General features: G+C 38.0%; 1 pseudogene; it reads left to right on the top strand.

Annotated features, from left to right (window-relative positions):
• Positions 1–296: 296 nt before the first annotated feature.
• Positions 297–1,498, top strand: LOC112832400 (SWI/SNF-related matrix-associated actin-dependent regulator of chromatin subfamily E member 1 pseudogene; annotated as a pseudogene).
• Positions 1,499–12,056: the final 10,558 nt, after the last annotated feature.

Below are 12,056 nucleotides of genomic sequence, written 5' to 3' on the forward strand. Positions count from 1 at the left end.
TAACAACTTGCCACTCACAAGCCGATCACTTGAGCAAATATGCTAAAGTTTCATTGCCTGGTTTTCTTTGAACTTCAACATCGTAATGGCTATTGCCTTTATATTTAATAAGAAAGAATGTCCAGTGTTAATACTCTTGATAATTCAAACATATTTTCCCTTTGCTTGAAAATATGCTTTGACGGAGGGGCGGGGCGTGCTCGGGACAAAGGGAAACAAGGCCGGAGCTGCGGGCGCTTTTTCTGCCCGCGGTGTGTCAGATTCATTCTGAGGAACTGAGAACTTAATGTTCCAAAATGTCAAAAAGACCATCTTATGCCCCGCCTCCCACCCCAGCTCCTGCAACACAAATGCCCAGCACACCAGGGTTTGTGGGATGCAGTCCATACAGTCATCTCACCTACAACAGGCTGGGAGGGAACCCGGGGCGCCCTCTGGTATCACGATTCCCAAACCCGCAGAGCCACCAGATAAGCCGCTGATGTCCTACATGAGGTACAGCAGAAAGGTCTGGGACCAAGTAAAAGCTTCCAACCCTGACCTAAAGTTGTGGGAGATTGGCAAGATTATTGGTGGCATGTGGTGAGATCTCACTGATGAAGAAAAAAACAACAGACTATTTAAACGAATACGAAGCAGAAAAGATAGAGTACAATGATATCTATGAAAGCCTATCATAATTCCCCCGCATACCTTGCTTGCATAAATGCAAAAAGTCGTGCAGAAGCTGCTTTAGAGGAAGAAAGTCGACAGAGACAGTCTCGCATGGAGAAAGGAGAACCGTACATGAGCATTCAGCCCGCTGAAGATCCAGACGATTATGATGATGGCTTCTCCCTGAAGCATACAGCCACCGCCCGTTTCCAGAGAAACCGCCGCCTCATCAGTGAAATCCTTAGCGAGAGTGTGCTGCCAGACGTCCGGTCAGTTGTCACAACAGCTAGAATGCAGGTCTTCAAACGACGGGTCCAGCCCTTAATGGTTCAACAGCGAAAACTAGAAGCTGAACTTCTTCAAATAGAGGGGCGACACCGGGAAAAGAAGAGGAAATTCCTGGAAAGCACAGAATTCATTGAACAGTGAACTTAAAAATTTTGTGCGGTTTGAAAGTCGAAGTGGTTATGGAAAAAATTGCCGCTGAAATTGCACAGGCAGAGGAACAGGCTCAAAAAAGGGGGAAAGAGAGCAAGAAGCAGCAGAGCAAGCTGAACCCATTCCTGAGGAAGAGCAGGCTGCGAGGAAGACGGAGGAGAAGGACGACCAGAGCATCCCGATGGGGACAGAGGAGACGCCTTGAAGACACGACGGGAGGCCAATAGAATGGTGAAGAAGGCACGTCTACTCCTGAGGACAAGGAGAGCGGGCAGGAGGGGGTGGACAGTATGGCTGAGGAAGGGACCGGTGACAGTAACCCCTGCTCAGAGAGCCGCAGGGCCACGGTGGAGGAGTGGCCCACAGACTCCGCGCCGGAAGACGAGAAGAAAGAATAAATGTTGCCTTGTTTTATGTGTTCTAAATACTCTTTTAAATGAAAAAAAAAAAAGATTTTTGAGTTAAAAAAAAAGAAAAAATATGCTTTGACTTTTTATTGATAATTGCCCAACTCTGTTCTCTGATGACTGGAGACAGTGGAGGGTCAGAGGGTAGCGGCTACATAACCCCAGGCCAGGTGTGTGTGTGTGTGTGTGTGTGTGTGTCAGGGGTGAAGTGAGGAGAGCATAAAAAAGAACTGGAAGGGATATACCTGAAGTCAAGTTCTGAAGAGAGATCAGCTTCGAGGCCGAGTTACCAGATCAGACAGGTTGTCTACTATACAAAAGGCAGTCTGAAAGAAGAAGCTGGTAAATGGCTGGGCTTTCCTGGATCCTGGAACAATTATCTCCACTGGGCAATTAGATTGTGGTTTGGAGAAACTCCAGACACAAAATGCAAATCTCGCAGTATATATATATATATTTTAAGATTTTATTTATTTATTTGAGAGAGAGAATGGAAGAGAGAGAGCAAGCACATGAGAGGGGGGAGGGTTAGAGGGAGAAGCAGACTCCCTGCTGAGCAGGGAGCCTGATGCAGGACTCGATCTGGGGACTCCAGGATCATGACCCGAGCCGAAGGCAGTTGCCCAACCAACTGAGCCACCCAGGCGCCCCTTGTTTGTTTGTTTTAATATTTTTAGCACACCATTGACTGAACAAACTTTCTAATAGGGATTTGAGATGACTGTCATTTTTGGGTTAGGTCCTTCACCCACTTGCCCTTATAATCTCTCCACATGTTACAGAATTTTTGAACTTTTCACTGTTCACAAAAGATACTTAGTCCTTTTTGTTGGTTTGTTTTCTGAGTCTTGAATGAAGTGTTTTCTCTGTCTAGAATGTCATTCCCCTTCTTGTTTGTCTGATAAACTCTTATTCTTCCTTCATGATGCAATGCAAGTTATCACCTTTTCCATGGAGCTTTCCTTAAGGAAATCCTACACAACTCCATGCTTAGAGTTACTCACTCGTTAAGTACTCTGTTAAAGTGCTTAACTTCCTTTCTTAAGATGTTATTACTTATTACCCTTGAAGAAGTCATTGGGGTTAACCAAGGCTCAGAATAATCTTATTACATTTCCAACATCCTTGGTTTTTCTACTGATATGAAGGCGAGAGGAGGTCGAGAAAATAAAACATGAAGGAATGTTGCTAACTTTAGCTCTGTTAATTGGTATTTTTATTTTTAATATTTCTTTTATTGCACTGGTACATCTGTGCCGCCTTTCCTAAGTTGAGCTAACTCTGCCATAAATTTTAGAACAATTTTTGAACAGCTGAAATATTTATTGCACTCAGTGTTTATGCAGTGCACAGTGTAGGGAGTGTGAATGCAAAGAAGGAAAGGAACAAACCACCATCTGGTAGGTATAAATGTCTGTGATGAGAGGTTAGTTAGTAGAAGCAGCATCTGAAAATGAGGAGGAATGGAATAGTGTACTTTGGGACTGTTGAGAAGTAGAACTGTGGGTAAATTAATGATTGTGGTTGCTTTCAAGCTGGTAGTAGAAGCAAACATTTCAATTTGGTGAAAATAAGGAAGCCAAGTAGAGAGATCCAAGTAGAAGCCAAATATGCAACTCATATTTCAACTAGATCTCTTTAGTCCTTTGTATAGACACGTCCATTCTTTCCCCAAGATTACTGGAAGTTACTGAAGGAAGAAAAAAGATATTCTCATGATCAATTTGGCCTTGACTATCTGCCTCCATGGAATCCTTATTTTCTTCTATGCCTTCTGGTTATTTCTTTCTCCCTGTTTTGGTATTATGTCAAATATAGGACTTAGACTTAAATTCATTTCATTAGAAAAACAAACAAAACACTTTACTGAGGGCTGGGAAAACAGCAGATTTACTTTTCATTAATGCAAAGAATTTTAAATATTAGTCATTCTTGACCTTGAAGCCTACTTAAACACTATTATACCCCTAGTTATTCCATCTCTCTTTTTGTCCCCTGTTCTATTCCTTCTCCTTTCAAATCCACCCTGAAATTCCCTGGCCATTTATAACAGAAAGCAGTTTCACTGTTTCTATTATTGTATTGTCTCCTGTTAACTCATGTTGTGAGTCTCATCATTTATCCCCAGTGCTAACAAAGATAGTTTCAACCCTACGGGGAATATGACCCTGGCATTAACGAATATTCATTTTTGCCTCAGAGCGAATGAAAAGATGATTAGGTAACTGAGCTTTATTCTTTTCTTTTATGATATTTATTTATTTATCTATTTATTTATTTGTTTTTGTGAGTAAAGTGATAGAAGTTTATTAATTGAAGATAGAGAAAAAGCTCTCAAGAGTTAGAGGGGTGCCAACAGGGCTGCCCTTTGATCTTCATTTAAACAAATATTTTAGTCCATATGATTTAGCAATGGTGTTAGGTGATAGAGATACAAAAATGGAAAATGGAAAGGACATATCCCTTGACTTTATGGAACACCCAAAAAAGAGAGAATTCACAATGTCTGGCATCTAATAAAAAGTTATCAAGCTTGTAAAGAAGCAGAAAATAACACAGAGTGAGGGGAAAATCAATCAAACTGCTCCAAAAATGAAAGAGATGAGAATCTGTAGATAAGATCATTAAACAGTTCTAACCTCATTTCAACTATTCAGGAAATTAGAGGAAAGTTTGAGCACAAAGATGGAATATGTTCAGTAGAGACATGGGAGATAGAGAACATACTCATGTCAAAATTTTAGAGCTGAAAACAGTGTCTGATGTGAAATACATACCAAGTGGGGTGAGTGGCAGATTAGACATTCAAGAAGTAAAGATTAGTGAACTGAGGAAATAGCAATAGAAACTCTCCAAAATGAAACACAAAAAGAGAAAAGAGAAGGAGCAGAATTAACAGAGCATCGGGGCGCCTGGGTGGCTCAGTTGGTTAAGCGAATGCCTTTGGCTCAGGTCATGATCCCAGAGTCCTGGGATCGAGTCTTGCATCGTGCTCCCTGCTTGGCAGGGAGTCTGCTTCTCCCTCTGACCCTACCCCCTCTTGTGCTCTCTCTCTCTCTCAAATAAATAAATAACATCTTAAAAAAAAAGAAAAGAATTAACGGAGCATCAGTGAACAGTGAGAGAACTTCAAGCAGCCACACACCCATGTATTTGGAGAACCCAAAGGATGTGAGTGAGAGGTGTGGACAAAGAGAACATTTGAAGAAATAATGGCCAAAACTTTCCAAATTTGATGAAAAGTATAAACTGACAGATGGAGGAAGCTCACCAAACCTGAAACACAAGAAATATGAAGAAAGCTACACTGACACTTCAGAATCAAATTGCTTAAAACCAGTGATAGAAAATTGTAGAAGCAGCCTGAGGGGGGAAAAACAAAGACAGAAACAAAGATCAGGATGAGAGCAGATTTTTCATGAGAAAGAAGACAAGCTAGAAGACAGTGGTGCAATATCATTAAATTAATGAAAGCAAAATACCCAACCTGTCAAACTAGAATCTTTACCCAGTAGAAATACCTTTCATAAATTAAGGTAACACTCCTAAGGGAAATAACACATATGTCAACACAAAAACAGGTGCACAAACGCTGTTTGTTCTGTTCTTCATCATCACCCAAAACTGCAAACAACCCAAATGCTCATCAGCTGGTGAATGGAAACGTGAAATGAAGTCGTACATACATATAATGAAATAATACTTAGCAATGAAAAGGCATGACTCCTTATATTTACTGCAAATGATGAACCACAAAAACATGCCACATGAAAGTAGGCAGATACAAAAGACTGTATTGTAGCATTCTGTTTATATGAAATATCTAGAAGGGGCAAACTTACAGACAGAAAGCAGATTGGTGGTTGCCTAAGACTGAAGGTTAGAGCAGGGCTTAAAGGGGAGTGATGGAAGTTTTTGGATGATCGAAATGTTCGAAACTGAATTTTAGAACAGTTGTGCAATTTTATAAATGTACTGAATTATAAATTTGTTGAATTGAATACCTATGAGAGGTGAAATTTATGGGATGTAAATTATACTTCAATAATGCTGTTTAAAAAAATGAGTGAAATAAAGACCTCTTCAGACATACAAAAACTGTAAGAATTCCTCAACAGCAGACATGCCTTCAAGAAATGTTAATGGAAGTCCTTTAAACACAAGAAAAATATAACCAGTCAGAAACATGGATCTACACAAAGGAGCTCTTTAAGAGATAGTCTATAGTTTAAAACCCAAATTGCAATAATATACTGTAATATTTATAGCAAGTGTAAAAATAAAATGTATGACAATAATAACACAAAAATCAGGAGATAAAAATGTAAGCATATTGTTTTAGTGTTTTTACACCAAATGTGAAGTAATGTAACATCACCTGATAGTAGACTTTAATAAGTATTGTAAATCCTAAAGCAACCCATTAAAGCAACACAAGAGTTCTAGGTGATAAGTCAATAAAAGAGATAAAATGAAATCATTAAAGTTACTTGATTCAAAAGAAAGGCAAATAAAGAGCAAAAGGAAATGAAGGAAAGATGGGACAAGCAAAAAACAAATATCAAGATGACAGATTTAAACTCAGCTATATCAGTAACAAAATTGAATGTAAATGTGTAAATATTCCAATAAAAAGGCAGAGAATGTTAGGTTGAGTAAAACAGAATCCCCAACTATGTAATGCTTAATAAGAAGTACACTTGAGTACAAAGACACAAGTAGATTAAAGTAAAAGATTGGAAAAAGATATGCCATGCTAACGTGAAGCAAAAGACAGCCAGTGTGGCCATATTACTATCAGACAAAATGAATTTCAAGACAAAGATATTGTAAGAGATAGAGTCTCTGGAAGATTATAAAAAGACAAGTTCATTGGGGTGCCTGGGTGGCTTGGTCGATTAAGCAGTCAACTCTTGGTTTCAGCTCAGGGCATGGTCTCCAGGTCCTGGAATGGAGCCTTGTGTGGGTTCTGCTCAGTGCGGAGTCGGCTTGAGATTCTCTCTCTCTCTCCCTCTGCCCCACCCCCTACTCTCTCTCAAATAATAAATAAATCTTCAAAAAAAGAGACCAGTTCATTATGAGCATGTAACAATCCTAGATATTATGCAGCTAATAACAGAGCTTCAAAATATATGATGTGAAAACTGCAAGGAGAAATAAGCAAGTTTACATTTATAGTTGGAGATTTCAACACCCAATATCAATAGTTGATCAAACAAGTGGACAGAAAATCAGTAAGAATATTGAAGACTGAATCAACCCTGTCAACCAACTTGATCTAATTGACATTTAGAGGACACTAAACTTATCAACAATTATTCTGTTATATTCTTTTTAAGCACACTTACAATGTTTACAAGATGGACCAAATTCTGGGCCATAAAACATATCTCAAAAATTTAGAGGATTCAGATCATAGCGTAAAATTCTCTAGAAACAGGGAATTAAATATAAATCAATAAAATATATTGTATAGTCCACAAATATTTGAAGCATGATTGCATACTTCTAAGTAACCCATGGGTAAAAGAAGACCTCAAGAAGGAAATGAGAAAATATTTAGAATAGAATGAAAACGAAAACACAACATATCAAAATTTGTGAGATGCTACTTGTGTAGATAGCAGCTCCTCAGATGTGTCCGTGTCCTAATGCCCAGAACCTGCAAATATGTTACCACACATGGCAAAAACTTTGTAGATGTGATTAACTTAAAGATCTTGAAGTGAGGAGATTATCTGAGTGAACCCAGATCTTTTCTTGTGTTTCTTTGTCCTTGTATTTCATCTTTGGCTAAGAGTCTGTTCAAATATTTTGCCTATTTTTTATTGGATTGTATTCTTATTATTGGGTTTTGAAAGTTCTTTCCATATTCTACATGTAAATCCTTCAAATATTAATTTGCAAATATTTTCTATAAGTGGATGTGAAAATATGCCCAGCATCATTAGTCATTAGGAAAATGTGAATAAAACCACAATGATAGGGACACCTGGGTGGCTCAGTCAGTTAAGCATCCCACCTGTGATTTCAGCTTAGGTCATGATCTCATGAGTCATGAGATCAGGGAGTCTGCTTGAGACTCTTTCCTCCCTCTCCCTCTGCCCTTCCCTCTACTTGTGCATGCTCTCTCTCTTTAAAATAAATAAATAAATCTTAAAAAAAAAACCCTACAATGATAAAACGTTACTCATTTATTGGAATACCTAAAATTGAAAAGATTGATTATACCAAGTGTTGACAAGAATGATGTAACTAGAACTCTAAAACCCCATGTGAGAATATGAAATGATGTAGCCATTTTGGAAAACAGTTGAGCAGTTGCTTAAAGAGTTAAACATACACGGACCATATGGCCCAGCCATTCCACACCTAGGTATTTACTCCTGCGAAATGAAAGCTTATGTCCATACAAAGTCTTATGCATTAATGTTCATCGAAACTTTATTTGTAACAGCTAAAATTGGGGAAAAAACCCCAAATGCTCATCAACAGGTAAGTGGGTAAATTATGGGATATCCATGCAATGGAATGCTCTTCAGCAATAAAGAAGATTGAACTATGATAGAATCTGCAATAAAAGATAAATTTCAAAATAATTATGCTGAATGAAATAAGCTAGACAAAAAAAGAGACATTGTATGATTTAATATTTTATATAAAATACTAGAAAATGCAACCAATTCACAGTAACAGAAAGCAGATCAGCATGCTTTTCTGGGCATGTAGTAGGATGGCAATGCAGCAGGGAGGAATTACAAGGAAAGTACAAACTTGTTAGTGATGGGTGTCTTCATTGTCTTGATTATTTTATGGTTGTATACATATGTCAAAACTTAACTGATTATAAACTTTAAACATGCTCAACTTATTGTATCTTAATTATATCTCCATAAAGCTACCAATAATACACACACAATGATATATAACTCTACACCCACTAGCATGACTATAATAAAAAGAATGAAAATACTAAGTGTTGGAGAAAATGTGTAGAAATTGGAGCTCTCATACATTGCTTGTGGTAATGCAAAATGGTTACTTTGGAAAATAGTTTGGCAGTTTCATAAAATGTTAAAAGTATTATTGTCCTATTGTATTGAAAGTATTATTGACCTAGTGATTTCATTCCAGAGAAATAAAAACATATATCCATGAGACTTGTAATGCAACTGTTCATAGGAACTGCATCCCTAAGAGACAAAAAATGAAAACAATTCGATGTTCATCAACTGGCAAAGGGATAAATAAAATGTGCTATATTCATACAAACACTACTCAACAATAAAAACAAAGAAAAACTATTACATGCAAAACCATGGATAAACCTAAAAATCACACTAAGTGAAAAAAAATCCAGACACATAATATGATGTAGTGCGACATTCAATTTAAAATTTCTAAAAAATGCAAAACTGTAAGAATAGAAAGCTGATCGGTGTTTACCTGGGACTAGGAGAGGACATGGAACTGACTACAAATGGACCATGGCAGAACTTTTGGGGGCGATAGAAATGGTCTAAATCCAGAATACAATCATAGTTGTGTCACTATGTAAATTTACTAAAAATCATTCCATATATTTTAAATGGGCAAATTTTATGATATATCATGTATGCCTCAATAAAACTGTTAAAAATCTCCCCTTAAAAAAGGAGTACCTACCATGTGCCACATACTGGGCAATACAAAGAAAGATAGGGATAATTGAAAAAATAAAAAAATGTGTCAATAGTGAACTAACTCCCTTCCCCTTCTCACTAACTGAAGTCATTGTTAGACATCTGAGGTTTGAAGGCTGTGGTTTTGGCACAAGGCTCCGTGCTGTTCCATGTTCTTAGCTCATTCAGGAAATAAGTGTCTTCCTTTTTGTTCTGCCAGAGGTATTTTTTTTTTCCTAACTCTAAAAAAGATGTGGTGCTGCAGTTATTCCTGACTTGCATTGGCTTTGGATGGATTTAGTAGATGACTGTTGTAAAACACTCAGGTATTCAGAGAAAGGAGCTCGATGCAGTTTAATGACTGGAAAGTTCTGTCTGCTACTTCCCAACTGTTATTCCTTCCCTGTGTTCATTAGCTTTGTCTGCTGTAAATGCAACCAGTCACGTCAATGAGCCGGTGAGTAAACTCATGCATTTCGAGTCTGCCAATTAAACCGATGACAAGTTCAATTTCTTTGGGGAGAAATAATAAAGTTAGCACCATATTCCTCCCTGTTTTTTTTTTAAATGTAGTTAAAGAGGATATGAACATTCTCCCTCCTAAACATACCATTCACTGAGAAGTTCTGTTTCTTCTAAGCACTTTAAAATGCTTGATTTAGAAAGCTGTGAAACATTCCAAAATTGTGTTTATGCATCATTGTTATATATTGAAAAATACTGGTTTAAAAACTGGTTAATCTTGGGATGACTGGGTGGCTCAGTTGGTTAAGCATCTGCCTTCAGCTCAGGTCATGATCCCAGGGTCCTAGGATCGAGTCCTGCTTTGGGCTCCTTGCTCAGCAGGGAGGCTGCTTCTCCCTCTCCCTGCTGCTCCCTGTGCTTGTGGGCTCTCTCTCTGACAAATACGTAAATAAATAAATAAAATCTAAAAAAAAAAACCTGGTTAATCTGATGCATTAGGGTGATTATCAAAATGACTTGAATCATCTCTCTTGGACAAATACCCAGGAAGGGAGTGGCTGAGACATATTGTAGGTGTACATCTAACTTTGTAGGAAACTTCCAAACGGTTTTCCAAAGTGACTCTACCATTTTACATTCCCACCAGCAGTGTATGACAGTTCCGGTTATTACAGCAAATGTCATGAAAGCTCTGAACGGTCAAATGTTGTAACTAGAGGTACACCCCCCCCTTATAATAGGGGGAATGACTTAAAATTTCAACTTTTTATATAATGTTATATATTATATACCTGAGTTACTTTAGGCGCTGCTGGCTTAGTTAATTGGAGCATGGACTCCAGTGACTAGTTAGGTGACTAGCAGTAACATATGTGGAAGGTAATGAGAATTTGAACTAAGAGAGCTGGGCCAGGAATGATCAAGAAGAAAGAAATAGGAGACTGCATTCATAGCCTGTGGGATGAACTGATTTGATGTGGGGGGGTCAAGGAAGGGAAAGAGTGAACAATGATTCTGAGCTTTGGGGCTGCAGTACCTAGAAAAGGTATTTATAATGCAAGGAGATGTCAAGAGGAGATTATCTGTGGGGAAGAGACATATCACTCAGATATATTATTTTCATAATGATTTCTAGATGGCAGATCTGGAATTCAAAGAAAATGTAGGATGAGAATGCAGATTTAGGGAGCCGCATCTACAGCATTATTTTTGAAGAGGTGGGGAATCGTTGAGAGGGCAGAGGGAAAAAAACATGGATTGCTGAGCTCGAGGACAGAACAGTAAATAGCACTTATATGAATGAAACTGGAGGAAGAGGGATCCCAGCAAGAGTGAAAAAAGATTAGGATTGAGAGAAACCAAATCAGCCTAATGCTGTAGAAACCTGTTTTTAATATGTTTGCTAAGTGATTTGATGGAAAGTCATACAAATCGTGAATTTTGTGTTCAGAAAGCTTTTTTTTTAGAATTAGATTCAGAGAAACTGATTATCGCAAAGTGATCTGGGAGAAGGGCCACTGGGCTTAGGTGACAAGTTTCTCAGCATTTTGATCTGGAGTTATTTACCAACCAAGGAAGGATTTCAAATAAACATGGGGTCATGGCTGAGACAGTGTAGCCAGCCTTGGAAAAAACACACACGGAGTGAAGAACAAAGTCTTTTATCAAAGTAAAATAATGATGCCACGAGGTTAAGAGGTTTTTTTTTTTTTTTGGTTCCCAGCATTTTGATTAGTAATTATAAATAGAAATAACAATTAAAACCATAGTCTCCAAGGTAGAGGTATCATCTAATGATAAAAATATTTGCTGATTCAGGCCTTACCGCCCCCAGTGTGTGCTAGAGGATTGCCGGCAGCCTACATTTCTCCTCAAGCTGTGTTGTTCTCTCAGAGCAGATACTAATTTAAGATGTTAATGCTTATGTCATCAGATGTTCCTATTTACAGACTGCGACCCTGTTAATTTGCAGTCCGTGATTATAATCATAATTTTTATTGGTTCATTTCATGAACACATAGATTCCTTGCGTTCCTTATTTGCTGGGACCTTCATGAGAGGAATTGACTGGTAGTTTTATCAAAGATTTAGAAAACTCTGTCTTGAAAACAGCTAAAGATGACTGGTGGTAAACATATGGAACATGTCTGAAAATGTTTCCCTTATCAGAAGACTTTTGGATTAAACTTATTTGGATTAAACTTATCCCCTTACCTTATTCACCCCCCAACACTGTTGAACACCACATGCCTGTCATTATGTTCATCAGACATATGCTGATTGCCGGGGGTGTGGGAAGATGAAGAAAGCAGTTTCCAACCTTTGAGATATTCCTAGTGTAGCAGCGTACCAAAGTATCTAATATAATATACATTTCCCCCCAAATTCCACTTGAGGCAGTTGTTCAGAACTGAGAATGTTGTTAGCCATA

The sequence above is a fragment of the Callorhinus ursinus genome, unplaced genomic scaffold, assembly GCF_003265705.2.
Source record: "Callorhinus ursinus isolate GAN/ISIS: 27379988/994484 unplaced genomic scaffold, GSC_fseal_2.0 scaffold44, whole genome shotgun sequence".
NCBI classification, from domain to species: Eukaryota; Metazoa; Chordata; class Mammalia; order Carnivora; family Otariidae; genus Callorhinus; species Callorhinus ursinus.